The following is a 27500-nucleotide window of genomic DNA, read 5'->3' on the forward strand; positions in this document are numbered from 1 at the left end:
GAGAGCGTGTTAGAGCAAGCGGTAGATATCGTAAGCGTGTGCTTAACAATACATCCGCCGGATGGACAGAAGTCAAGCGAAAAAGGAGAAACGATGCAATTCCTGAGGAGCATTTGAAACTTGCGTGCGATTTTTAATTTAATTTAATTTAATTTAATTTAAATTTCAATGTAAATTTGGGCAACTCCAGGTATTTCCAGGCCAACTGGCAATAAAAAAGACGTCGCGCGCAAAAGAGTTGCTCCCAAGGAATATCATGAGCACGAAAAGCAAGTGCTGGAAAAAACGCAGAATGAGGTTTTTGAAAAATTTAAATCCAAATACCCTGAAGTAAAAATATCTCAACGGACCTTTGCAGATCGGAACTCTTGTTGCTGTCGAATTCATGTGGAAACGCGCATGCTGTTTACTTCCTGCATGAACTATAGAAAGCAAGTGTTGAAAAAGCAACCTGGGAAAGCAAGCGAATACCCAATTTACGATCACTTGTCAGCTTTAGTTGATAAAACACTTTGTCCAAAATTAGATGGAATGCATTTTTATGCCAAAAAATGTTGTGACAGGGAGTGCACTAACTGTGGTATGGTGCTGTTAAAACTTCTCCCAGAGGAAGAGCACATCGATGAATGTGCTGACAAAGTTAAATGGCAGCGTTTTGAGTACGTAACTCTGGGCGAAAATAGAAGATTACAAATCGTTGAAAAACTGACATCACCAGGTGAAATGTTTAAGTACTTTCAAAGTCTTTTAGTAAAGTTTCCGGGGCATTGTTTTCACACGAATTGGCAAAACGAACAAATGAAAAGCCTCATTCAGTGCCTTCCAGTTGATCATGTGTGTTGTGTGCATGACTATTCAGAAAATTACACCTGCCAACACCAGGACCAAATACAGTTGCTTTACTATGGGCAAACGCAGGTATCGATTCATGTCACTGTTTTACACAGACACTCTTTGAAAGACATTGATGCTATAGATCAGAAGACCAGCCCAGAATTGTGACAGAACATCTATTTGTCATATCCCCAGACCTTAAACACGATCACCACTCTGTGCACCACTGCTGAGAACTCATAGCCCAGTATTTAAAAGAAATTAAGTACCCAGTGAAGGTCATGCAAGAATGGACAGATGGTTGTTCTGCTTAATACAAAAGCCAATATTGCATGGGCGACATTAGCCATTCATTAGCAGATTTTGGTTATCCTACCATACGAAATTTTTTTGAAACATCACATGCTAAAGGGCCCCAGGATGGAGCAGGCGCAAACCTTAAGTCGAAAGCTGATATGGCTGTCATAAGGCGACAAAAATTAATTCAAAATGCGGTTGATCTTTTTGAATTTGCCCAAGAGAATCTTTCAGTGCCTTCAGAGAAAGCAAATTTAAGTCGAAGAGTTTTTTTTTATGTTGGGCAGCACGACAGAAACAGGCCTCGCCGTCACTTTAAGGAAGTGAAGGGCAACCGGGCCATTCACAGCATTTTAGCAAATGGGGAAAGCAGATGGTTGAGAGTGCAGGATCTATCTTGTTACTGTGATTCTTGTCAACATGGTGATTACGAGAACTGCGGAAATAAAGCATTTGTCAAACCATGGGATGAACACATCTTGGAACAGGAAGCTCCCGAAAGAAGAGTCACCAGAAATGACGTAGGCGAGATGAGAGAGGGATTGCTGGATTTGATTGCAAAGGATTCCATCCTTGCTATTGCCGCTGCAGATGTAGGGGAAGATTATTACCTTTTAAAAGTTGTCTCGGACCACCCTGAAATCTTGATGTCTAGCACCAAGGATGATTGGGATTCCCGCTACCCTGCTGGCGCTAAAGTAATCACAGGACACTTTTTCGAGAGAATTAACATTCCAGAATCCCCCTCTACTCCGTTTTTGAAAATCATTGCTGAAAAAATTGCGTATGTGTATGCGTCTACAGTCCGCTTCATTTGTTCGGATTTACAGGATTGTTTTTTGAATGGAGTTATGCTGTTTAAGATGTCAGAGACAGCATCTCGATATCATCGATTCTCTTGACGGGTTTTAAAGTTTCTTTAAGTTGGCTCTAACCAGTTTCAACACTTAATCACAGATTTAAGGGGGCTCTGAATCCGCTGTACATAATTTGTTTTTGAAAACTTTGCAGAGAGCTTCACCTTGGCCTTCTGATTACTTCCCAGCAATAAAAAAATAAGATCAAGGGATTTGGTTTTGAGCTATGTGAAACCAAAGACAAAGTAAATACCTCTTACTAGTTAACCGAGTGTGAGGTCCGTACTGTAAGTTACGGACCGAGTTTTTTCCCGTTGATTTATGGCCCAAGCGTGAAGCGCGCGGGCCATAAATTAACAAGAAAAAACGAGGAACCGTAACTTACAGTACGGACCAAGAAAACGAGGTTAGTAAGATATTTATTATATCTCTGAGGTTAACCGGCGCACGGGCAAGGAAACTAGTGAAAGTGAAGCGGAAGGTTTAACTGCCACAAAGAATGCCGTGCCAAAATCCCAAAAACTAAATTTTCTTGGCTGTTAAGTTTGAAATAGTTGCTTGCAAGATTCAAACAGTTTTCAGTGCAAGTTTATGTAACAGAAATGACATGAAAAACTCGCTGGATGATGTTTTGTCGAAATTTTAAATTTAGCGGGCTGTACAGCGGGCCATACTGTAGAATACGGCCTGCTAATTTAGCCAATTACAGAGTGCGTACTATCTGAGAGATATAATAAAGGATGTTATTTCCCATAACCACAGTTCCTATCTCGTCACAACAATGACCGCATCTTGTTTAGCAATAATTGGTGTTTCTTATGGAATCGTAACATTGCTAATACGTGTTACAGCATTGTAGTGTCAAACTTTCTAACAAACACGTTACTTGAAAGTTTTGCAACTTTCTTGAGCCACCTTAATGCTCGAACATTACGATTTATTACTGTTAGTGCTCTCCTGATTTCAAATTCGTTCGTTTTTCGTTTTTCTCCTCAGAAAACCTGTCAGGAAAAGAAGGTAGAATTTTCAATCCCACCGTGACGTTGAATCCCGGATCGGGAGCTTTTTTCAGAGCTCGTAGAAACCCCGATCGGCTCGTACACTGTAATCTAGAGCTCTTTTCAGAGCTCGATGATTCACAAATCGGCCCGAAAAACTGTTATTTACTGAATCCCAGATCGGTTCACAAACTGTTAGTGATCGGGAGCTCTTTTTAGAGCTCGTAGAAACCCCGATCGGCTTGTACACCGTAATCGAGAGCTTTTTTCAGAGCTCGATGAATCACAAATCGGCCCAAAAAACTGTCAGTGATCGGGAGCTCTTTTTAGAGCTCGTTGAAACCCCGATCACCTTGCACACTGTCTTAGTGATCAGAAGCTATTCCATTCACCTAGGGCTCATTGAAACCCCTATCGGCATGCAAACTGTTGGTGACATCTCAGGGAATTGTAGTTAGTGTCCCTCTATTCGTGCTATGATGTGTTGTTTTCAAGTTGTTATTTAAGGAAAGGAACTTTAAGTGTCTAATCTTCTAGCGCTGTAGAGCACTAATAGGAGACACTGTAAATTGAAATTAACAAGTTAACGCAAATTAAATAAAAATTTTGGTTTTTGAGGAGAAGAGAAAACCAGAGTGTCTGGAGAAAAAACTTTCGGTGCAGTGTAGAGATTCAAACTCAACCCACATATGACGCCGACTCTGGGAATCGAACCCAGGCCACATTGGTGGGAGGCGAGTGCTCTCACCACTGCACCATCCCTGCACCACACTAGAACACCTTTAGAACAACATTTTTATAGTGTTCTTGAAAAGCCATCACTTGTACTCTAATTAAAATATAGGGCGCTTTTCATTTGACAGACCGGCCAGACCAGGCGTATGGAGAGACAATCTCTACAACGCGTTCAGATTAACACACTTTGAGGATGATACATTCTCCTCTAGAAGAATGCGATGAATTGTCATGCAGTGTTCTTTCAAAGTGTTGGATTTCTTTTACAAACAGACGAGTCAGGGGTGCAGGCCAGTTTTGACAAAATGAAAGCGCCTATAGTCTCACGAAATATATTGAAAACCCTGATTAATTGCAGTGAGTATCATTTAATGCGGACAAAGTTCACCACTATTATCTTGCTGGAAATCCGTGAATATATAGAGCAATAAGGGTGCGTTCGATTGACCATATTCCGGAATAAGAATACATGGAATAGAAGTTAGAAATCGTTCGTTTTTACGGAGATTCAAATTAAAATTACCAAACACCTGCTAAAATGCTATTTTAAACATATCTTTATTATCCTTGTTGCTTCAAAACGCCAGATGTACCGTTTTAAATCATCACTCCGTGTATTCTTATTCCGGAATGCGGTCAATCGAACGCACCCAAAGTTATATTTAGTGTTAAAAATCTTACAATTAAATATATAAAAATACAAATTCTTTTGGATTAACGATCTCCTAAGTAAAAGTATGTGTTTTACATGAATTGAAAAGGAGAAAAAGGTGTCTCTAAGGTTAAAAAGTACTCTTCCATTGAATTCTAAAAAGTTAAAAAAATTCAATTCAATTCAACATCTACAACAAAAAATATTCGTGTACTAGCAAGTGTGACGATATGAAAATGAATGGCTGAGCTCAAGGAAACCTAGATCCCACAATCTGCACACTCTTCATAAATTTACAAACAGGGTTTCAATCATTATCATCTTCTCGAATTACTGTTTACACAATTACACTCTATGAACATCTCTACTTTTCTAGTATTTCTGAGTTTCACAGTAAGTCAACAATGTAACACCAATGTTGTTATCAACTTAATCCAAACCGAAGGAGAGCTCTGGCAACCATGACACCACCATCGAGAAAATCATCTCACTGGCACACAGACTTGAAGTCTGTGTGCCAGTTATACACCAACGAAACCACCATGAACATTTTATCTTCAAGTGCTGACCTTCTCCGGCCAAGAATCGCTCATATTTTTATCGCTTTACTTTGGTGTTCAACATGGCAAATAACTGCACTAAAATGTAAAAAGTGAATGCAAAAATATTGTGTGGCTCATTAAGACCGTTGTTTTTTGGCAATGTCCTTGTTGTTGCTTAAACTGTGTGTTTTGTTTTTTCCTGCACCTGAATACTTTCTCGGTGTTAAGGAGGCTCGAAATAGTTTCTCCTTTTTTCAAAGAAATAAACATATTCTGTCCTTAGATACAGTTGGGTTAATCATAGCAAGACGAAATTTGGCCGGGGTATTAAGTATCCATCATAGATTTCTCAAACGTTTTAAATTAAGGTAAGCTAACATGCAAAATCTGAAAAAAAAAATCAATGTCCGGAATCAGAAATATAAACGAGTCAAGTTGCAAAATCAGGAACAATAAGGGGGTTACAACATCAGCCTTTATGCATGCGTCATCTGCTCATTCGAGTCCGCGCACGAGTGGAGCTACAGGCCAATACAAACGGATTTAAGTGACTATTAAACCGTTTGTGTAGAATCGTTGTAGTTTTCGTGAATAGGAGATGTCTATTTAGATTCCATATAGAGTGGTTTTCAATTGAGTGTTTTGGTTTATGATTACTTCACTCAGTGATGGGTTCAAAGTTCTCGCGCCATTTTTTCAACCAATCAGAAGTGACCTTTTTGATTGGCCAAAATAATTACTTTGGTTTTGGTTTTACGACACTCAATTGAAAACTGCTCTATAGAGGAATTAGAAGAAAGGTAAGCGAAATCAGCATTATTTGTTTGGTGCTGTTGACCCAGCTTTTGGAATTGCGTGTGTGACTTAAGAGCGCGCCTAGCTGAAAAGCTTTTCGAGCCTCCTTAAACCGGCCGCTCCGTCGTGGACTTATACCTGTGTTCTTCCCCACGCATGTTCTTCCCCACGCAAAAATGTATTAATTGCTGTCACTCAGCCTTTCCACTCTTCTTCCTTGCTGTCGGTCGGATGAAAAACAAAATAGGCGGCCCTCACCCTTTCCAAAATTTCCATGTCTATGGGTAGTGTTCCCTTCCTCCCCCCTTTAACACTTTTTCCCTTTCGCTGTTCTCTTGAACAGAATTTTCTGAGCAAGAGAACAGCAAAATGTTTCCTGGACCTACCCATTTGATGAAGCTGCTCTATGGAGCATCCTCTGATTTTCTCTTCCCCGTCCTCCCGCGACCCTCCCTCCCTCACCTGATGATGTCCGTTCACAACTTCCACACTTTGTCCCGTAACTATCCCTGTTCCTCGAACATTACTGCCTGATAAATTAAAAGAATCCTCCCCACTACCCATGGAAACAGTGCCACTATCCCTCACCGTTGAGCTAAGGTCGTCCATTCCCCCAGTGACAACAATGTTATCCCCCCTGTCGTATCAATGTCCCCTGAGTCCCAATCAAAATCCAAAGATCCGTTTCCCATATTATTTGCTTGCTCCTCCATTCCCTCAGAAATTTCCCCGGTTGAAGACGTTGCACTGAACCCTGGATTTGAACCCTCCCTCTCAATACCTGATAAGTTAACCCCACCCAATATCCCACCCAAGGCCCTTCAATTCCAGGAAAATTATCCCCTCCCAATGTCCCACTCAAGACCCCACCCATTCCACCACAGTTGAGCCCATTGCTGATCTAGGACCTGTGGTAGCCTGAGTTACACCATTGCTTAAAATTTATTTAATGTCATTAAGACTATTCATAATGTCTACTTGGTTTTTTAAAATGGCAATCAAAGCTTGGTTAGTCAAAAAACAATCCGCAACTGTTCCTGATGCCGATGGTGGTGTGTGTGGTGGTGCTAATGTTGGTTCTGGTGACCGTGATTTTGGTGTAGGCAGTGCTGATGGTGGTGCTGTAGTTGGGGGTGGAGGTGGTTGCGTTGCGTTAGGGCATGTTGTAGAGGCATGAGATGATATGTCCACACCTCTCTCAAATGCCCAGCACTCCTGAGGCTCATCTGTCGATAAAGGTTGGGCAACAGCTCATGTTAGATAAAGTTTGGAAGTTAAAAAAAATAAAGGAAAACAAATGCGCAAAAATGCAGCGATGAAATTGATTAACAAAGAGTTTACGTGCTTATGTTTGTTCTTTGCATACACATAAGGTTTTTGTGCATTACTTACCATGTAATTTCAGTATTTTTCCCCACACCCTTGTTCCTTCCCATAGAACCTGCACTAACGCTCCTTCGTGGATGTGTTGTCGATAACCATCACATATTTGTGAAGTTTGTGTGGTGCCCACAGTTTTTCCCTCAGGAAAATAAAAAACCGCATATTTGTGGACTTTGTTTTTTATGCATGAGCTCTGCATCGTCCTAAAAAAATTGGAAGGCATTCGTGATTTCATGAAAATAAATATTTATTTCCGGTTGAGAGCAAGAATTACTTTTCAGTGAGCTAAGCAACAATGGTACTGTTAACCTTCGCCGACATCATGATCGGCAAGCGGAAGTCTAGTGTTTCGCTGGATGAAACGTTTTCGTATAAAACAACGAGTTTGAAGAGTGGCGTTATCGAGTCGGAGCACAAAGACCATAAATTCATTCGTCTCATCCAGCATTGCAGGCCTAGTCAGGGTATTAGGTGGGGTGAAAAACTGAGAGGTAAAAGTTCCATTTTCTTTAAGAGGCATGCCACGCTAAATGAAAAAAGTTAAACTTCCCGGGTTTATTTATAACATCCGGGCAACCCACTTGTTGCTTAGCCACCCGAATATAAGGCTGAGGTCGTCATCACGGTTTCCGCTGTGGTGTCAGACGTTTGATAAACAGATGTAAAGTTTTAGATTGTTCATCGAAACGAAAGTTGACAAAAGGGGAGACTGTTAAAGAGAATTTGTTTCGACCCGGTGAAACTAGATAAGTGAATCATACAAGTAATCCGTCTGTCTGAAAGGGCAAAAGGAGTTCAGTTTCATGCCTCTCTACAATTTCCATATTGCTGTAGAACATTAATCTCGAAAATGAAAACACTTATGGAATTAAAATCCTAAACAGAGGATAACACAGGGTAAACACCGAACTTAAGAACTGCTAAATGTGCCGTCCACTTCAGTCATTTCGAGAATTTCCTAACATTTCCTTACATCCTAAATAAGACTGGATTTTCATTTGAGCTTATTGCAAAAGTATGTTCATATCTCTCCTGACGTTCTTTTAGACGTATTGAACCTTTTTGATGAATTACGAAGGCTTTAGTTTGTAAAATTATTTAAGCTAATCGTCACTGTTGAATCGCTTCCAAAACATCATTCAATTTGAGATCTGAAAATGCAAGGCAGTTTTAGAGTCAAAGATAATCTTTTGAGTGGACTTTTAAATGGTGTTTTTTCATTTGACCTTTGCAAGCACAAAGTGGAAACTACTATTTCTCCTTTGTATAATCTGATTTCTTTTTCAAAACATGTCGAAGGCGAATGAAATAATGTGGATTAAAAACGGTGCAGGTTTAAATAGAGTAGAGGTTTTTCATGGGTCACCTTCCAAATTCGTAGACCGTCCTAAAACCCTAACCACATCAAGTGAGCAAATTTAACGGAACCAAATGGTTTAGATTGGGGTCCGTTTGATTGGGAAATCCGGATTTAGATCTTAAAATCTGGTTCTTCAGATTTCCAATCGAACACAAAATCTGGAAACAGATTTTGTCGCAAATTCACTAATTGGAAATCCATGTCGGGTAAGGATTTCAATTAACAAAATCCATCGCGAAATCCATTTTCGGATTTTGTGTTCGATTGGAAATCCGAAGATCCAGATTTTAAGATCTAAATCCGGATTTCCTTATCCAACGCACCCCAAATTTACGGTCTCAGTGACCGCGGGAAACGAAAACAAAACCCGATTGCTGGCAGGATTAGATATTGAAGTTGAAGATAAATAAAGTGGACATAAGTTACTTTAACAATGACAATGCAATCTCTTTGAAGAACACATCGGAAGTTACTTCGCAACTCGCACAACCAACTTGTGCGAAACAGGTTTCCAGCGGACGTCCCGGCTTCATTGAAACGCTTGTTTACACAAACGAGCTTGGTATGTGTCACAAAATGCGGATTTTTGTCAGTGTTTACCTCAAAAAATAAACAAATCTGGTTTTTTTTTAAGTTTTTGAAAAATTTCTGGAATAGTTGGGCACCGCCGTGTTGGAGCTAAACCCAATCAAAGACCTGTCAAAGATAAGATCTTCATCAGATAAGACCTTAATAAGATGACGACCTTGGCCTTGGTTGATGAAGTAATTCTGACGGTAAGACAAAGAGTGATAAAAAGAATGGCTTTTATTTTTGAAAACTTCCAAAGGAAACTCACCTGCGATTCAATGACTCCTTGTAACTGCAGAAGCCTCCCGGTCCGCTGAGATGAACTGATCGATTGCCAAGGTCAAAAGACTCGAAAGAAACCGCCGAGTCCAGTAGTTGAACCCAGTCCACACTCACCAATACATCAAACTATTTGAACGATTCAGACGATTGAAATGCTTCAAACCATACCCTTTGAAACGCTTAAAACGATAGAAACCTTCTTCTTTGAAACCTTTGAAATGCTGTTTTGTAATCGTTTTGAACGATAGAGGGCACGAACCAAACGAACGATAGCAAATTTCAAACGATGCAAACGCTGGAAACGAAATGGAAGTGAAATTTTTTGGATGAATATGGAACGCGCTTGACGAAAATTTCCTTTTGTCCACTAAGTTGGCTGTGGTGTTACGTGCAATCAGAGAAAGAAAATAGCGAACCAATCATCAAAATAAATAGTAGACATCACTGAGAAACTTTTCATAATTGTATTTTATTGGACAATTCCTTCACAACCGAAAAATTACAGGCAGAAGTCAGGCATTGGTACTAAAAATGGATTGACAACCAATACCGTGCACAAGGCCAAAATTTCTTAAGTTGTGATCTCACTGTTCTCAGCCATGCCTTTCCATTAGAAATTTACCCATGAAATACAATGTCATCAATAGGAAGGAAACTTATCGCAAGTACGAGGCAAAAATGAGCCACTCGGCCTGATCATAATATGAATTATGGCAGGGCGTTCGGCAAAGTGAAACTTTGCACAGACTGCACTCTAAGCGTGTTTCCACTTTGTAAACTTTAGGCGTCGTTCACCTGGCTTTGCTGCATTGGGCACACTTTCGCTTCCTTCTTTCCACACGGACCAAAACATGGGCTTCTCTGGTGATGGAGAGGCTCTTGGGACCTTCGTTTTCTTTGCCTTTGCAAAAAACCATAGATCAGTTGCTTTCTGAGATCAAACATAAATTGATCATTGCTTGCTTTCTCTGATCATGAGTAGTGCAATGACATGAGTCCAAAACAAATGCATTACAAATGGCTAGGTTAAATAAAAACCAAAATATGTAGTGGTACCACTTGCGGGAAGAATAACCTGTGAAATAAGAACGAAGTTTGATCGACTCAGTCAGCGCCTCCCATGGAAGAGGTGTAAACATCTGCCACACAATGCTTCTCAATATCGAAATTACGTCCGTTCCTTCATCATTGAAGGACACAGGCAGGCTCACTTGGCAAAACATTTGTTGATAAGAAAGATATCTCTCTTATCATGCTATTTAGCACATGGCAGCAAGTCTTTCCGGTTGCACCAAACTGTTCCACATGCGTATGTGTTTTGAGCAAGCGAAGTTTCATCAAATTTGTACTTGTAAAAAAATTGTCTGTTTTTGTTAAGAAATGGTCTTGCCATTTTAATAACCACATTGTAGCCAAGGCCATGTAGACAAGCCTGATTCCCTTCTTGGCTGAGGTAAACAGCATAGTTGCAGATGTACCCATTTTGGGACACCCCTTTAAAAAGCAATCATCACCTCATCCACGGACAGATTTTTGGAGTGCTTACATGGGTTTTGAATATTATTCAAAACGATGGAAGGGATTGGGTGAATCTTGAAAAGGTTATCATAATTTGCATCGCCATGAGCCGGCTCTATGTTGAGATGATGAAGTGGAGATACTGGCTAAATTTTTCAAAGCGGCTTTTCTTGATCACGCTCTGGATGCCTGTATTACCAATAAATGGGTTTGTTGACCAGTACATGGCAATTTGTGGACGGTTGTTTATGCCCAGATATAATAATGCATATACAGAAATAAGCCTTCAGTTTGCGATTTGTTATGTCCTTCCACTTTTCCAGAAGCAGTGTGTCTGCTAGCTTTTGCCGAGGATATTGATTTGCCTCCGTCACGACTGTGTCAATAACTCCAGAGAGTTGACTGTAGAAATCGTTAGGAGACTCATCATCAGGAATGTTAAATTTTATGGCTTGTTGGCCGCTTAACTTGAGATATGTCCAGAAATGCACGCGACAACAAAAATGGCAAAAAAGGGCAAAGGTTGGCGAATTTGGCAATTATGGCAAAAATGACAATTTTGCCATAATTGCCAACAAGGCAAAGCACAAAGCAATGAAGGGGGCCCATAGAAGTTGGCAAACGTGGCGAATTTGACCAGTATGGTGAAAATGACAATTTTGACACAATCCCCAATGAGGCAAAGCACAAAGCAATGAGGGGGTCCATACAAGTTGGCGAATTTGGCAAATATGGTGAAAGTGACAATTTTGCCACAATCACCAACAAGGCAAGGCACAAAGCAACGAGGGGGCCCATGCAAGTTGGCGAATGTTGCAAATTTGGCAAGTAATTTTAAATTATGGTGAAAATGATAATTTGGCCACATTCACCAACAAGACAAAGCACAAAGCAACGAAGGGGGCCCATACAAGTTGTCGAATGTGGTGAACAAAAATTAATGAAGAAGAATTTGATCTCCAGTGCTGTTCAGACATTTGACGTCAAATTAGAAATGTTCAGGGTACTCTGCCAAGTTTGGCTCCTTCACACTGATTGAACAGAGGATCAAAAGAGTGGTGGATTTTCAGCTAGTTCAGGTTTGAAACTTTCCCAGAAAATGGTTGAAGGCTTTTATGCTATGGGGTATAATTGTTAATTGCATAGATAAATATCACTATTTCTGCGATATTACTACACAGTTGAAAATTGTCTTTCTTCTGCAGAGTAATGAGGTTAGAAATAGTGCCTGGATGGAGCATGAAGGGTTGGTGAGGGCAGTACAGGTACTTACCAACTCAGGACTGAGTATTGCTGAATTAATCACAGACAGGCCCAAGCAGAACACCACCTGGATTAAACGCAATCGACCCAATACAACCCATTAGTTTGACATATGGCATGTGTGCATAATGTGTTCTCATCGAGCATTAAAAAAAAAGATGTGGTCCTTTACCAATAAGTTCTTGAAAGAGCTTTGGGTTAATTTATTGAATTTCAACATTTCTTTGGCTTACGCAAGCTTGTGCAAAAAGATTGACAAGCTTGCCAAGAAAAAGGACTATGACGAGGTTGGTGAGTGGCGCCAGTCAATTTCCGATCACATGTATTGGTGTGCAGCATCAACACCTGATGGAAATGGCCAAGTCATGCAAGAAAAATGGAAAATGCTACCATTGCACATTCAAAAAATCCATGTTAATGTGGAGAGTGGTGTGTACCCTGAGTGTGGGCACAGCAACCTGGAAGGAGATGCAGCCGATTGGCTTTGGCTGCAGCCTGGTATAGTAATGGCTATATATATTTAAATGAAATTACACCTGACATTAGAATAAAACTTTTTTCTTTCATTTTCTGTGTAAAGACATTAAGAATAGTGGTGTACCAGAGAAACTTTCGTCAGTGTAAAGAAACATTTTTACAAAAGCCCTAGGGTAGTTTTACACTCCTCATTAGTCTATGTGATACATTATACTGTAAAGCACTAGGTTTGCAATAATTCCATTTCATAACTCATAGGCTCATACCCAGCAGTAAAACTGGAGGAGTTGTTACTGAAGCCTCAACTGGTGAAGGATATAGCACAGCTATCTCCCAAATACCAGACATCGACCCTGGAAGCCAAGCACAGCCTGGACATACAGTTTGCGCCAAAGCATACAGCCTTCTCATACCAGGGGATGTATACTAGGTTTGACCATTTCCCATAGCCATTCTTACACTGCTTTGGTTATTAATTTTACAAATGTTGCAGATCACAAAAATGCAAAAATTACCCTTAGATCTTCACTTATGTTTAGATCATTTATCAGATTGTGCCTTTCTGCCCTGCATTACAACACCAATGCAGACAGGATGCAGGCAGTAACAGACGATGGCAGGCCACGCTACTCAGTAGTATTTCCAAAAGCTAAAATAGGAGACCATGCAATCAGAAAAATCAAAACACAAGCTTCTCGAGGTGGGTATGATGTAGATGGGTCTTTGGAAGTTAGAGAGAGCACTTTTTTGCTTATGGATTGACAGAAGCAAACAATTACCCTTTTTTTTATTCAGCTCAATTTTTGAGCCATAAAAAGCAATGAATTCAAGATCCACCTCAGACAGTATAAAGGAAGAATTAATAATGCATTCAACTTTGCAGATTACTGCTACAGCATTATCACAGATTTATTTGCAAAATATGAGGCAAATCCAAGGGAACTCAAGGAGTACGTGACAAACTTGGCTATCAACACCCCACCATCCCTTGCTGCAAATGCACAGAGACCTGACAAAGAAGCAGCTGTTTAGAACTATGTCAGCCGATATAACCGCACTAATCTGGTGAACTAGGAGGCCAGAGTGTATAAAACTATAAATGTGTTTGATTTTAAAATAGACAATGTCATAGCAGGTTGGATAAAGGTTATTTTGAGTGATGTGAAAACATGTATCAGATAAAACTTGTTGCTAAAATGTGCCAGTATCAGCTAATTTGAGTTCCTAAGAGGTTTTGAAAAGGATTGTTACTCCTTAGTGACCTGAGCAAAGGTTTGTTAAAAAAGCGATCACATAGAAGAATACATGTACATGTATGATAAAGATTCTCTTTTTGAAAAAAATTGTAGTTACATAACAAAGAGTAAGAGAAAGTAGTTTATACCTGTGCACTTAACTTTACTCATGTACATAAGTAAAACCAGTAAAGATCGTGTCCTCCTCCAGCTGGTTGGGCTCTGGGAAGTGGGCACATATGCAATTCACTGCACAAGAAGGTAAAGGCACCCGAATATTTTTGCCCAAGGCACCCCAACACCACCTGACTAGTTGCCTGTAGGCAATGTGGCGGTTTTTCTTGTGCTCTGGACCCTCATAATCAGAAGAGCCATACTGCTGCTTGTACTGTAGCCAACCTGTCTGCAGAACTCATACATGGAGGCACACTGCCTCAAATCCGGGATGCTGAACAATGCATCCGGGTTCTGGCTGCAGCTCTTCCCACACATGTCCAATATACATGAACTGAGTCAGGTCGGCAATTGCTGTTTACTGCCTGATGTTGGGTCATGAAGTTTAAAAAGAAAGTAAGATTTACTACCGGAAGTCGAACTGCCTGAGGCAGCCTCAATTATCTCGACGGATCGTGACGATCCGATCAGGTCGTGATGACCAGTCATTTGAAAAGTCGACCCGACTTTTGGAAGTGTCAGGTGGTGAGAGAAAGAAAAACTTCGATGAACAAAGGAGGCTATGCTGCTCAAAAATGTCGTATGCTTCGTTCTCAAAGACTAGTGACTAAAATATCGATATTGTAAACATCGACCAGAACAGCATTCACAAATGTTGCGAATATGTGTCCTTGATACCCTGACAACATGCTGTTCAGAAACAGAAATAATGACTTACTGTAATAGCGCTCCGAAATGTTGAATGCCTCGTTCTTAAAGCGTAGCCATGGAAGTGTCAAGTGGTGAGAGAACAAAAAACTTCCATGAACAAAGGAGGCTGTGCTGCTCAAAAATGTTGTATCCTTCATTCTCAAAGAGTAGCGACTAAAATATGGATATACGCATAGAAAACTATAAAAATCGACCAGAATAGCATTCACAAATGTTGCGAATGTGTCCTTAATATCCTTATACCATGTCTTCTCAGCAAATTGAAGCAGCAACAAATGAACATGTCTTCACTTACAAGCCAAACTAAATTACTCTACACTTATTGTTTTCACCAGCCAACATCTTTCTCACATCTTTGTGGCTAAATAAAACCAACAAATCGATATCTTGGGTTCTAAATGACCTACGAAGTTGATTCGAACTGGAAAATGAGAGTCAGCTTAAAGTTGAGCTATTTTAAAATGTTTTATTGATGCGCCACGAATCCCTGTATTATTTTGATAACCATTATTCGCACTGTTTACATCAGTCCAGACATTGTGTGTTTTTGTCACGTTTTATCAATTAGTGGCATCATGTTTCAGTGTCACACCTCGGCATAGAAAAACCATGAACACTTTCATTGGTATGATGGTGAGAAACATTCGCAGTACCAAAATTTTATCATTTCTAAGCATGTAAGTGACCAACCAAGCAATTTTCAACAATAACAACAAGGGCTTTTTCAAAGAGAAATAGCACTTCATTTCCAGATATGTTGATCCGGCGCCCTCGATTTGTCATATTTGTGAAGACTGTTTACATTACAAATTAGCATGGACAGAGATAACCTTTTATTTTTGAACAATTTATCCCATCAGTCAATCCCAAAATCGAGCAGGTTGCCAAAGCTTTTTATTTATGATCCAATTTCCATCGCTTTCGTGTTCATCATGTTTATATGTTGTTATTCTTCAAGTTCACATGTTCGCATCTCGAAGATGTTAAGATTTTCAATTAAACTCCATTTTGATTTAGTCACTACACCTTATTGTGAAAAGTCAAAATACTAGATGCGTTTCGGAGGGAACGAAACGGAAATTTGTGTTGTGCGATCCAGCCATAAATAACTCTCTGACTGCCATTAAAAAGTATCACATTACCCACACCCTCGTATTCCCTGCAGTGGCTCTTGTCTTACATAACAACAGAATACTGGCCGGTAATTGGCCGGAAATTACGGTAATTTTTCATTCCATGTCAATTTGAATTTTTACGAAAATTCCATGGTTGATAATAAACATCAAGACTTAAAATGGGTCTCGGCTTATAGCCAAATATTATGCATTTACAATTCGTGTGGATCAAGTTGAATTTTTTCTTAAGAAGTTTGGGGTCTCAGCTTATAGCCGTACGCTTCCTCAAAACATACAAGTGTGGCGAAACTCTCTGCAAGCTTCCTAAAAGCATCCCAAAAATGGTGTCACATGCTTTGGCGTTTTCAGTGCCCTCACCTTTACTGGGCCAAACTTTTTATCTAGGTTTTTATTGAACAGTATTCTTTTTAATAAATGGGGCTATGGGACTTTTCCCGTAGCCATTTACTCCAATTGTTGATTGGTTCCATTTTTGCGCAGTACTAAGCTCACATTACAACTTCACGCGGATTTAAGTGTGTTATTCAGAAATGGGTGAACCCGCTGGAAATACTGGCTTTAGGGCTCGGTTTTATCCCTTGGGGTATTCATTTCGGTAGCCACCGAACAGGCCTCGCAAAAGTTCGGCTGCGTTCGTTTGGAAAAAGGTGAGATATTTTGGAGAGAGATTCTAAAGGACTGGCACAATGGCGTAATCAAGCGAGCTTGAGCGGCAAAATTGTGGAATGTATCCTTTTGTTCTTGATGTGTGAATGAATTCCAGAGACTTCAGACACATTTTATGGATTTTAACTTATTCGCGAAATGCTTTCAACACTTATTTGTATTTATGAAAATAGAGCGTTTTCATAGCTTGAAAAAGAGATCTTGAACGAGGAATTTTGATCTCTGTAAGCCGAAATTCGTTTTTTTTTTCGTTAAGCGGGGTGCTTTTATGAGCAGTCTTTTATGTACCGAGGCGACGCATGTGATGCGTGATCAATTCAATAAGCTTAGATACCTTGGATTATGGTTAAACTTTTTCTGAAAACGTTAAATTTTTTATTTGTATTTTTGAAAGGAGGGTATCACTACCAGCCAATCGAAATAATATAATAATCGCAAGAGAAAGCTTCAAGTCCGCCAAGTTAATTATGCCAATTGCGCCTTCCCGCTCGAATGTTGAATGCTTAAAGCTTGTTCCGCTTGTTTTAAAAAATAAATGAGCTCTTTGACGATTATTCTACTTTATTTTCTCTAAATGCTTAAATAATTTGGTGCAATGTTGACAGTTTTGCTGACAAAAATATTTTGGGATCATATTTCATATATTAGCCAGCTGAGAGGTTTGCAGAAAAATATATGAATCCACGCAAGTCTGATTTATCTCCTGGGAGCATCGCTCATGAACCACTAGCGTAGCCACTTAAACTTTGATTGTAAGCTTAATGTAAATTTCAAAAACAAAAACATGATTTCTCTGTTATGCAAATTGAAAACAGCTTAGGGTATAAATGATTCAACAAAACAGCACGTGTTTTCTTCAACAGTTTTGAACAACAGTTTTCTTAGTAGCTACGGCTTTTTAAATTTCAGTTGTTGTAATTGTTTTCGTCTCCCTCACCTGTCGTGTCGTGACATAGAGAAGGTTGTCATGTCAACCATGTAAAACTGACCAATAGTGCGGCATCTAGTTCGCGCAGCGTCACGAGGCAATTGTCACAAAAGAAGAAAATACATGCGCTATGAGATTCCTCGAATCAAGCGGAGAAAGTCGAAAGAAGCTGGAAGAACGGCAGATAGAGTAGGAAGCTCAATGCTAAAGCCCTATGCCAATTTGAATGAAATGCATCACATGTGTTATCGTTTGTTTAATAGCTTGTCTTAAAGTCATAACTTATCTCAGAGAAAATCGACTTGTCGGGTTTCTATCAAGTGGGAGGGATTAAATAAGCGTGATTGTAAAGCAAGAAAAGTAAAATCGTAAATTTCCCAAATATCCGTTCAGCGAACAGTTCGTTTTCATTTACTAGAGCTCGCAAGTTTCCGGCATCAGAAAAAAATACTTTATTGCCGATCAAGCCGTGTCGCGCGTAATTAGGTATGCGTTGCAACTGTGGTTATTCCGACATTCGAGTTAACATTTATTTACTTTGTTCCTCTGTTGAAGTGGCCCATTCAGCCGTCTACACAAGCAGTCTGATCGCTCTTTTCAAGAAGTGTGATACACAAAAATTATGAAATCAATCAAGCAGCACAGTGCCCTGGTCTCAAAGGACTTCTTTCTCCCCCAAAACAAAAGAAAAACATCTCACCTACATGAAAGAGTTTGCCGTCTTCGGCAAAATGCCACATGTTCGGCAAGTAATCGTTATGAATGAGTAATGAGAAAGAACGATAGCTTGAATAGATGAATACTTATAGACCCCAAAATTTGGGGTACACACTTAAATCGGCGTGAAGTTGTAATGCAGGCAAGGCAGCATTATTGGGTTTTGTGCTTATACATTAAAGGGGAAAAGACAGCATAAAGGAGATATTTGCTGGCAAATAGGATTTTTATGCTTCTTCTTTCCATTGTGTAATAATAATAATAATAATAAAGAAAGTTCTTATAGGTGCATTTAAAAATTCCAATGCACTTACAATAAGGTAAAAAATGTATATGTATACGGAAATCTATAAAAATATGTATATCAGTAAAAATATGCTACCTATACTGCTCTAATCATATGGACTGATAGATGTTCATATAAATACTTATTTAAATGCTAATTGAAAAAAGTAGGTTTTTAAATTTTTTTAAAAATCATTTACTGATTTAGAGTTTTTTATATGTTCTGGTAAGGTGTTCCAGAGTTCCGGCCTGGCGTAGCTAAAAGCTCGTTGACCATAAGAAACCATGTTGATTATTGGTTTTTCTAATACTAGACGGTTACTTGAGCGGAGTGTACGTGGAGGACAGTGAAGTTTAATCAGTTCAGTAAGGTACTGAGGAGCTAATCCATGAAGACATTTATACACGAGAAGCAGGATCTTGAATTGTATTCGGTATCGGATTGGTAGCCAATGAAGTTCTTCTAGTATTGGCATTATGTGGTCATTCTTCTTCGCGCCTTTGATTAGGCGTGCTGCAGTGGTCTGGAGGCATTGAAGTTTATTCAGGTCATAGTCAGTCGAACCGTACAGTATGCTATTAGTGTAATCAATGCGAGATGTCACCAAGGTGTTTACAAGACGCTTCAAACTATCGGCATATAGGTATCTTCTTATGCGGCCAATTGACCGTATTGTTAGTGATACTATTTTACAGACTTCGTTGATATGATTGGATAGTGAAAGATTTTTGTCCAAAATCACTCCAAGGTCACGTACTTTGTCGCGAATTTTTATGTCTTTGTTATTAAGAGAAAATACTTGATTGATAGTTGGATTTTTTATTAAACTTTGATGAGAAATAAATTACTTCGGTCTTTTCAGGATTGCACATCAGTAGGTTGTTTGTATTCCAAGTAATGACATCATGAATGCAGTGTAATAACTTTTTAAATAAACACATTTACACGCAAACCCCATGACTGTTCCAAAATTCTTCAATTCCCACCGCAAAGTGATACCATCAAAACAGTTACTTATGAAATGATATATGCGGGATCATATATGAACTGCGGATATGAAATCAAGTGAAGCTATGATCCTCGCAGTTATGAACGCAATTGCAAAAATTGCGTTTATATTGAGTGCCTTTGTTGCGAAATTTTATTGTTATCTATAGAGTAGAATAAATGCAAATTTTTCATTTGTCAAAGTACCGGAATGCTAAATCTGTTGGAAGAACGCAGCATAACAGTTCATTTCATGAGTTTTACGTCCTTTAAAGCAGTATACCCCCAAACGGCAACCTCGCGTTGTTGCTGCATGCTTCGCGGTCACACGTTTCATAAAAACCCCCAGTAAAGCATATATTTTCTGGAAGCTTAGGAATTGTAGATTCTGATTATTAGTTGATTTAACCCTTTCACTACTATATGCAAATGAGGCCCAACCTCCCTGTTCCTATTACATAATTAGCCTGCCATGGTGATTTCAAACCCAAATCAAAATATATATGCTCAGTAGATTCAGGGGGCAATTAAAGCTAAATAAAGACCAGAGAAATAAAGCTTAGGACTTGTTTTACTTGATTTATAATAAGTATGTACACATATCAATTTAATACCAATGCAATTTACATCGAAAGTGAGGACACGTAAAAAAATTCAAATTTGCCGCCATTGCTATACACATTGCGATTGGTCATATTTCTTAAATTGTGATCCAACTGTTCTCAGCCAGTTGCTTTCCACCAGAAATTTACATATGAAATACAGTGTAATCAATACAAAGGAAACTTATCGCAAGAATGAGTCAAAAGTGAGTCACTCGGTCTGGTCATGATACAAATTGTGACAGGGCGTTCGGCAAAGTGCAACTTTACACAGACTGCACTCGAAGCGTGTTTCCACTTTGTAACCTTTGGGCGTCCTTCGCCCGGCTTTGCTGCATTGGACACACTTTCACTTCCTTCCTTCCACATGGACAGAAACATGGGCTTCTCTGGCGACGGAATGTTGTTGAGGCTCTTGGGACCTTTGTTTTCTTTGTCGTTGCGAGAAATCACTGATCAGTTGCTTTGCGAGATCAAGCCTAAAATTGATCATTGCTCGCTTTGTCTGACCGCGAGTGGTGCGATGAAATGACTCCAAAACAAAAGCGTTACAAACGGCTAGGTTAAATAAAAACCAAAAAATGTAGCGGTACCATTTGCGGCTAGAATAACCCGTGAAATAAAAAGAACGAAGTTGATCGGCTCGGTCAACACCTCCCATGTAAGAGCTGTAAACGTCTGCCACAGGAGGCTTCTCAATATCGAGATCACGGCCGTTCCTTCGTCGTTGAACAACACGGGCAGGCTCACTTGGCAAAACATTGGTTGATAAGAAAGATATATCTCTCTTATCATGCCATTTCGTAAAAACGAGTTGGTTTCGCTGGGCACTGACTCTCTCGCCTTGCTTAAGCTTGTTCTTTGAACACGGCGGCAAGTCTTTCCGGTTGCACCGAACAGTTCCACAAGCGTATGTGTTTTGAGCAAGCAAATGTTCCATCAAATTTGTGCTCGTAAAAAAATTGTCGAAAAAAATATGTCTGTATTTGTTAAGAAATGGTGTTGCCATTTTCATAACTACGTCGTAGCCAAGGCCATGTAGACGAGCTTGACCTTCTTGGCCGAGGTAAACAGCATAATTGCAGACGTAGCCATTTTGGGAATCGGCGGCCATCCAAACTTTTATTCCATATTTTGTTGGCTTTGCGGGCATATACTGACGGAACGAAAGCCGTCCTTTAAAAGCAATCATCGCCTCATCTACAGACAGATTTTTGGAGGGCTCATATGCGTTTTGAATATTATCCAAAACGATGGAAAGGATCGGGCGAATCTTGAAGAGTTTATCGTAATTTGCATCGCCACGTGCGGGTTCCTTGCTGGAGTCGACAAAGTGAAGATACTGGCTAACTTCTTCAAAGCGGTTTTTCGTCATCACGCTCTGGATGCCTGAATTACCAATAAATGGGTCGGTTGACCAGTACATGGCAATTCGCGGAAGGTTGTTTATGCCCATAATAATGCATATACCGAAATAAGCCTTCAGTTCACGATTTGTTATGTCCTTCCACTTTTGAAGACGTGGCGTGTCTGCTAGCTTTTGCCGAGCATATCGATTCGTCTCCGTCACGATCGTATCAATAACTGAATCTCCAAAGAGTTGACTAAACAAATCGTTAGGAGACACGTTTTCAGGAACGTTGAATTTTATGGCTTGTTGGCCGCTAAACTCTTCGATATCAAAATCCTCGAGTTCATCTGACCACTCGATAGTGTCACTCGCATTCGAGTCGTTGTCGCTTTCGCTTTCATTTTCATCTTCCTCTATATCACTATCCAATTCCTGAACATCAATATCTGACCCATCGAAATCTGCTGCATTATTTTCTTGATCAGAACTACCAAAAATATCGTGAAATTCCTCAGTGCTTACAATCAGAGGTTCCGCCATTTCTCTCTCCGCCATTTCTCTCTCCGAAGCTATGATCAAGATTTGGCTGCTCCCCACCATACACAGGTTAACAAAATTTATGCACAGTTGTGTGGATTTGATTGGCCAATAGGTCCTTTAACAAAAGGAGAACAATGCAGGACAATAAAACTATCTCTGGGCCGGGGAGGGACAAGCAAAAATAGTCATGCTCTCTTGGCCGCTTTTGGCCGCTTTAGGAACTCAAAGGTATTTCCGGTTGGCCGCTTTTGGTCGCTCCAGTGGTGAAAGGGTTTTAAGGCAAGAAATAAAAAGCTTTCCTAAAATAGCCCTCATTTTTTAAAAGTATATAGTTTCACAAATTGAGTTCGTTTCCGGTAAGAATTTAACCGGAAACTACGTTTTCTTCACACCTTGGTCTAAGAAACCGTCTCGGGGAATTTTGATTAATTGTCTGGTTTTGTTTTTTTTTTTTTCATTGTTAAACTTTAAGTTTTTATAAGACACGCAGTAGCTTTTCTCATTACTTTACTCATTACTTTCGAAAGAGGCAAATAAAAACTCCCTGACACTGGTTTTTTGCCACATTATTGTGCAAGATTCTTGCCAAATTTATTTATTTATTCATCCCTTTTCACTGAAAAGGGATGAAAACTCGCTGTAAACGTGCGCCTGCCTCATTCGATGTAATTTGCATTTTATTGTCAAGAAATAGTCATTTGTGGACAGCTTTTAATTAGAGAATTTATTGATAGAGTCATTTTTCCTTTCTAACTTTGTCTAGAAGAAACCTTTTTTCGCAAACTTTTTGTTATTAAAAAAGACTCTATGAGTTGTCCCTGGGAATATCAAAACTAAAATGGCAAAATTATCAATTTTGGGGTATTCTCTATTTTCGAATTACCCATAATACACTTTGTTTGTCCCCCAAATTTTCCATACCGATACCTTACAACATCACTCTCATGGGACCAAACACAATAACAAACCTACAACACAGGTTTGCCAAATTCGTTTCCTGCCATAATTGTAAGCTCACAGCAGCTGTACTTTTTACTATCCTGTGTCTTTAAAATGTTGAATTTGTGTTTCACCTCAGAGGCTAGCACTTCAATATTACGCAACGATCGCAAACAAGTAACAAATATGAACAACAAGACAAGTGTCTCCCTGTGGATTGACATCACCACCTCAAACAAAAGCTTGTCGCGAAGTAGCCGGGTCATCACGACCCGTCAACATTTTCACTCCGCCTCAAAGCCTCCAGTATCTTCACAAATACACGATTTTTTTTAAGTCTCTCACCACCTGACATTTCCAATAGTCGGGTCAACTTTTCACACGATGGCTCGTCATGAACTAGACGGGTCGTCACAACCCATCAACATTTTCAGCCAGCCTCACTGCCTCCCATATCTTCACAAATACACGTTTTTTTCCAAGTCTCTCACCACCTGACATTTCCAAAAGTTGGGTCGACTTTTGACATGACGGCTCATCACGCACTAGGCGGCTCGTCACGACCTGTCAACATTTTCAGCCGGCCTCACCGCCTCCAGTATCTTCACAAATACACGTTTTTTTCCAAGTCTTTCACCACCTGACATTTCCAAAAAGCGGGTCGACTTTTCGCATGACGGCTCGTCACGAACTAGTCATGACCCGTCAACATTTTCAGCCAGCCTCACCGCCTCTAGTATCTTCACAAATATACGATTTTTTTGTAAGTCCCTCGCCACCTGACATTTCCAAAAGTGGGGTCGACCTTTCAGATGACGGCTCGTCATGGACTAGACGGGTTGTCATGAACCGTCACCATTTTCAGAAAGTTCCTCGAACCTTCTTTGAAATAGCAACTTTACTTTACTTCCGCAAACACCACGACCCGACTTCCGCTTGACGGGTCGTCTTCACCAAAATGTCGACCCGACTCAGTTCGTGTGTATCGGACAACCCCCGCTCTTCCACTGTAACAGCCTCCAAATTTTTATTTTCATTGCATCTGCTTCTTGACAGCAGATGTTCTCTTCCTCCCTCCACATTGACTGGCAGTTTCAACACTGACACCTTGTAATAAAAGAATCAGGACAGTAACAATTTTTATCACGATATTGAATAGAAGAAGAAATAGAGAACACAAGCTGTATGATTAGTTTCACTAAAATGAACAGTTATCAGCACTTCAACTGTCACAAATGTGACAGATAACTTAAACTTTGGGCTTTTAACAAGGTACAAAGACCACAAAAAAGGGGAAAACTGAAGTTCACAATAGGTCAATATAAAGAGGATGCTTAATTCTAAGTACATGTATGAATGCTATTTTTGCTGCATTCTTCAATCGTTCGCCAAATTCAATACTAGAAAACTTAAAATCAATACGAAAGCATTGAAACATGTATCATGTGGAAAACTACTCTCAAAAATGCATCCTTCCAAAGCACCTTCACAAGCTTGCATGTTTATATTTTCAGTGTATGAAAACCTAAGTTTTGGAAGGCGTGTAGCATAAAAGCACTCCGCTCCCATGGAATTCAAGAGTCAGCACATTTAATTTTCTTTACTTGATCGCCCCTATATTGAATAAGGTCGTTAAGAACAATACACCTTATTCATATGCTAATGTGTGGACGCGTATTCTGTAATCTAGCTGCGACCAATTTTCATGTACAGTATTTACAAGTGTAATGCACTCACCATTTGTCGCTTTCTTGATTGAGGCAGCTGCTGCATACGGGCTTTTGTTCTTCTTTTGACTCGCGCACTCGATTTCCATTTCTTCCTGGCGGTTCAAATCGCCAGGGCCTGATTTCACCAACAGGCTCCAAAGCGCTTTCATTATTTTTGCCTTCTAGCGAAGCCTCAAAATCAGAAAAATCAGACCCCGAGTTGGAACTCCTCTCACTTGCACTACTATCAGCCATGTCTACTTTGCTTGGTGTACACAAGTGTGACGCATCAGGTCACGTGATCAAATTCAAAGCGTTTACAGCGGATGACTTACGAAGCTGCACTTTGGACAGTTTTTTGGACAGAGCGAAAAAAGGCACAAAGAAGCATTCAAAGTACCTTGTGTCTGTTTCAATGTGTTTCCAAAAAGGTGACTTTTTAGCCGTCAGTTACCCTTTAAATTTGAAGGCTACGGTTCATGTATAGATAACCGCTTTATTTCTGCACTGGTTACCAATGGGAAACGTTATCGGCAAGAGTCAAACTGGCCGTGGCATGTGGGATCATCATCCTTCAGCTTGAGAAGAAATTGCATAATGGCAGGAAAACTATCCCAAGCAGACTGAACGGCGCTGTTAAATGTTAAGTGTTTGGCAGGCCTTTTTCAGCTTCTTAGCCATTTTCCTCCTGGAATTCTTGTTTGTCAGGGTTATGTCATTCAGGTGAAGTTGCATTTTTAAAAAAAAAGGTGTTTTCTTGTTAGCATTGTCAGGCAATTGGCAAAGGGTGTTACCGTACTTATTCAGCTATAAGCCGAGCGACTTTTACACAAATCCACACTCAATTTGGGCAAATTTGAAGCCAATGAAGCAGTCTCGGCTTATAGCCGAGTATTTTTGATAAAAAGAACTTTCTCAGCAAATTAAAGCAGTAACAAATGAACGTGTATTCACTTACAAGTTGAGCTTAATTACTTGTAAAACGAAGAGAAATTGTTGGTTTAATATTGTTGGTCGAGTGCGTTATAGAGGTGCCACAAGTCTTAAACAAATGCCTCACCATCTCCTCCAGAATATCGCACTTGAAGGAATGAAGAGCCTGGGAGCGAGATTGCACCATCTGTTGACACAGATCGTGTAAACAAGCTTGTCACATGACATCATAGCAAACCTAAGACGAAAGCGCAAGTGGATTTCTTCTTGTTTAAAGCGACATTTTCCAAGCAAAAATACCGCACGCATTAAAGGGAAAATCTTACCTTGACTTCTTTGCTCTGAAAACCACGCCAACAGTCGTTGATCGAGCTCAGGATACGCTCCCTGATAAGCTCCCCATTGAACAGATTTGCCTTATCTAATTTTTGAAGCAGAGGGTATCTCGCAAGTCGGGAGGACTCTGAGGTAAGACTTTTTTTTCGTTGTGTTTTATGTCAGGAATTTACTGCATGACTAATTAATTAAGCCGTTATATTTTTCAAGGGAACCAAATACCTTGTTAAATGGAAAGGTTTCAGCGTGTTTGAGAATACGTGGGAGCCTGAAGAACACCTTTTCCAATTTTTGTTAAGGTAATTTAATTTGACAACTTTTTATTGTTTCCTGTACAGTACACAGAGTCTACATTAGCTGATGTATGTTGGTGATATACGGTAATTAGAATCATGAAAACCTGGAGACTTTCAGTTGAACACGTCGTCCTAAGGGATACCAACTAATTGAGCTGGTGTTCACTAATTTATAAGCTTGCACATTAATCATTAAAAACTGAAGACAATAATTTTCTTTCAGATCCTTTCAGTCTCCAAAGCCACCACTGGACATTGTTCAGAACTATGTCGACAATTTGAGAGTGTCCTTGTTGGATACTGTCTGTCACAAAGGCCCAGTACTAACAGTGTCACTGGAGTTTGGACACGATATATTTAAATTTTTATTTCATGGTAAAGGAAAAAAAGCAGAGGAAAGAAACTGGATATTATATGAAGAAAATGATTTTGTTAGATGTAAGCTTCTGCACAAATGGAGTTGCTTATATGATCGACATGGAGATGAGTCTAGAATTCGGTTCCTGTCAAAATGAGGACATTTGTGGCCCAATCTCCACAAACATATCAAAGGAGAATTGTGCCATTGTTGAGGCCCCAAGAGCTTACACTGAAAAAATTTCAATCAAGTTTGTTAAAATCACAGCATTGTGCAACTAGTAGGATCTGACAGATGAAATGCAATTATAAAATAATAAATCATTTGATAACACACAATGTAATGGCCAATAACATTGCAACAGTAAGGTAGTTAACTTGGTTAGATGCTAAAATTTGATTGCACAGTGCAATGAATTTCAAAAGACTTGATTGACAATTTACATTTTGGAAAGTATACACTCTGATAGTTAACTATTTTCAATAAGTGTTAATAAATCTTTTTTTTTCAGCTTTGTTAAGTTTTTCACTTGAAGGCCCTGTTCTTTGATAATTTCCCTTAGTTGCACAACGGTCTTTTTGTTGTAATCTTCAGTGGGGGTTGGATCAGCTGTTTCATCATCCTGATCATTCTCTGTTGCAGAAGTGCTTGCTAGTGAGGCTTGAAGCTGTTTCCTTTTTTCACTGATTTCAGTTTTCCAATAATCAAGTTTGCTCTTAGTATAAGTTCCTTTTTGCCTTTCATGATGCTGTAAGTCCCACTGCCTACTTTCTGTTAGGAGAGTATCTCTTGCAACATCCCATTTGTTTGACTTGTGAAACATTCTAAACTCTCTTAGCGTCATCATTGTTTTTCTCCACTCCTTGACCTGAAAACATTTTGAAGCTGGCATGACTTTTTATGAAGAAGGGGATGTAGTATGGAATTAGGCGTATGTACGGAGTGACTCGTGGTCTCTCGTATCCTGGTCAAATTCCACGTATTGAACAAAACAAATTAATCCATGCTTGGGATTTTGGAAAAAGAACTTCTG

At 39.6% G+C, this 27500-nt stretch overlaps 3 pseudogenes; 1 reads left to right on the top strand and 2 right to left on the bottom strand.

The window, feature by feature from the left end:
• Positions 1-13961: 13961 nt before the first annotated feature.
• Positions 13962-24799, bottom strand: LOC138011301 (uncharacterized; annotated as a pseudogene).
• LOC138009573 (uncharacterized) lies at positions 24798-26748 on the top strand (annotated as a pseudogene).
• A 188-nt stretch (positions 26749-26936) lies between these two features.
• Positions 26937-27500, bottom strand: part of LOC138009574 (uncharacterized) — a 1593-nt pseudogene continuing 1029 nt past the window's right edge.

The sequence above is a fragment of the Montipora foliosa genome, chromosome 7 (assembly GCF_036669935.1).
Source record: "Montipora foliosa isolate CH-2021 chromosome 7, ASM3666993v2, whole genome shotgun sequence".
NCBI lineage: Eukaryota > Metazoa > Cnidaria > Anthozoa > Scleractinia > Acroporidae > Montipora > Montipora foliosa.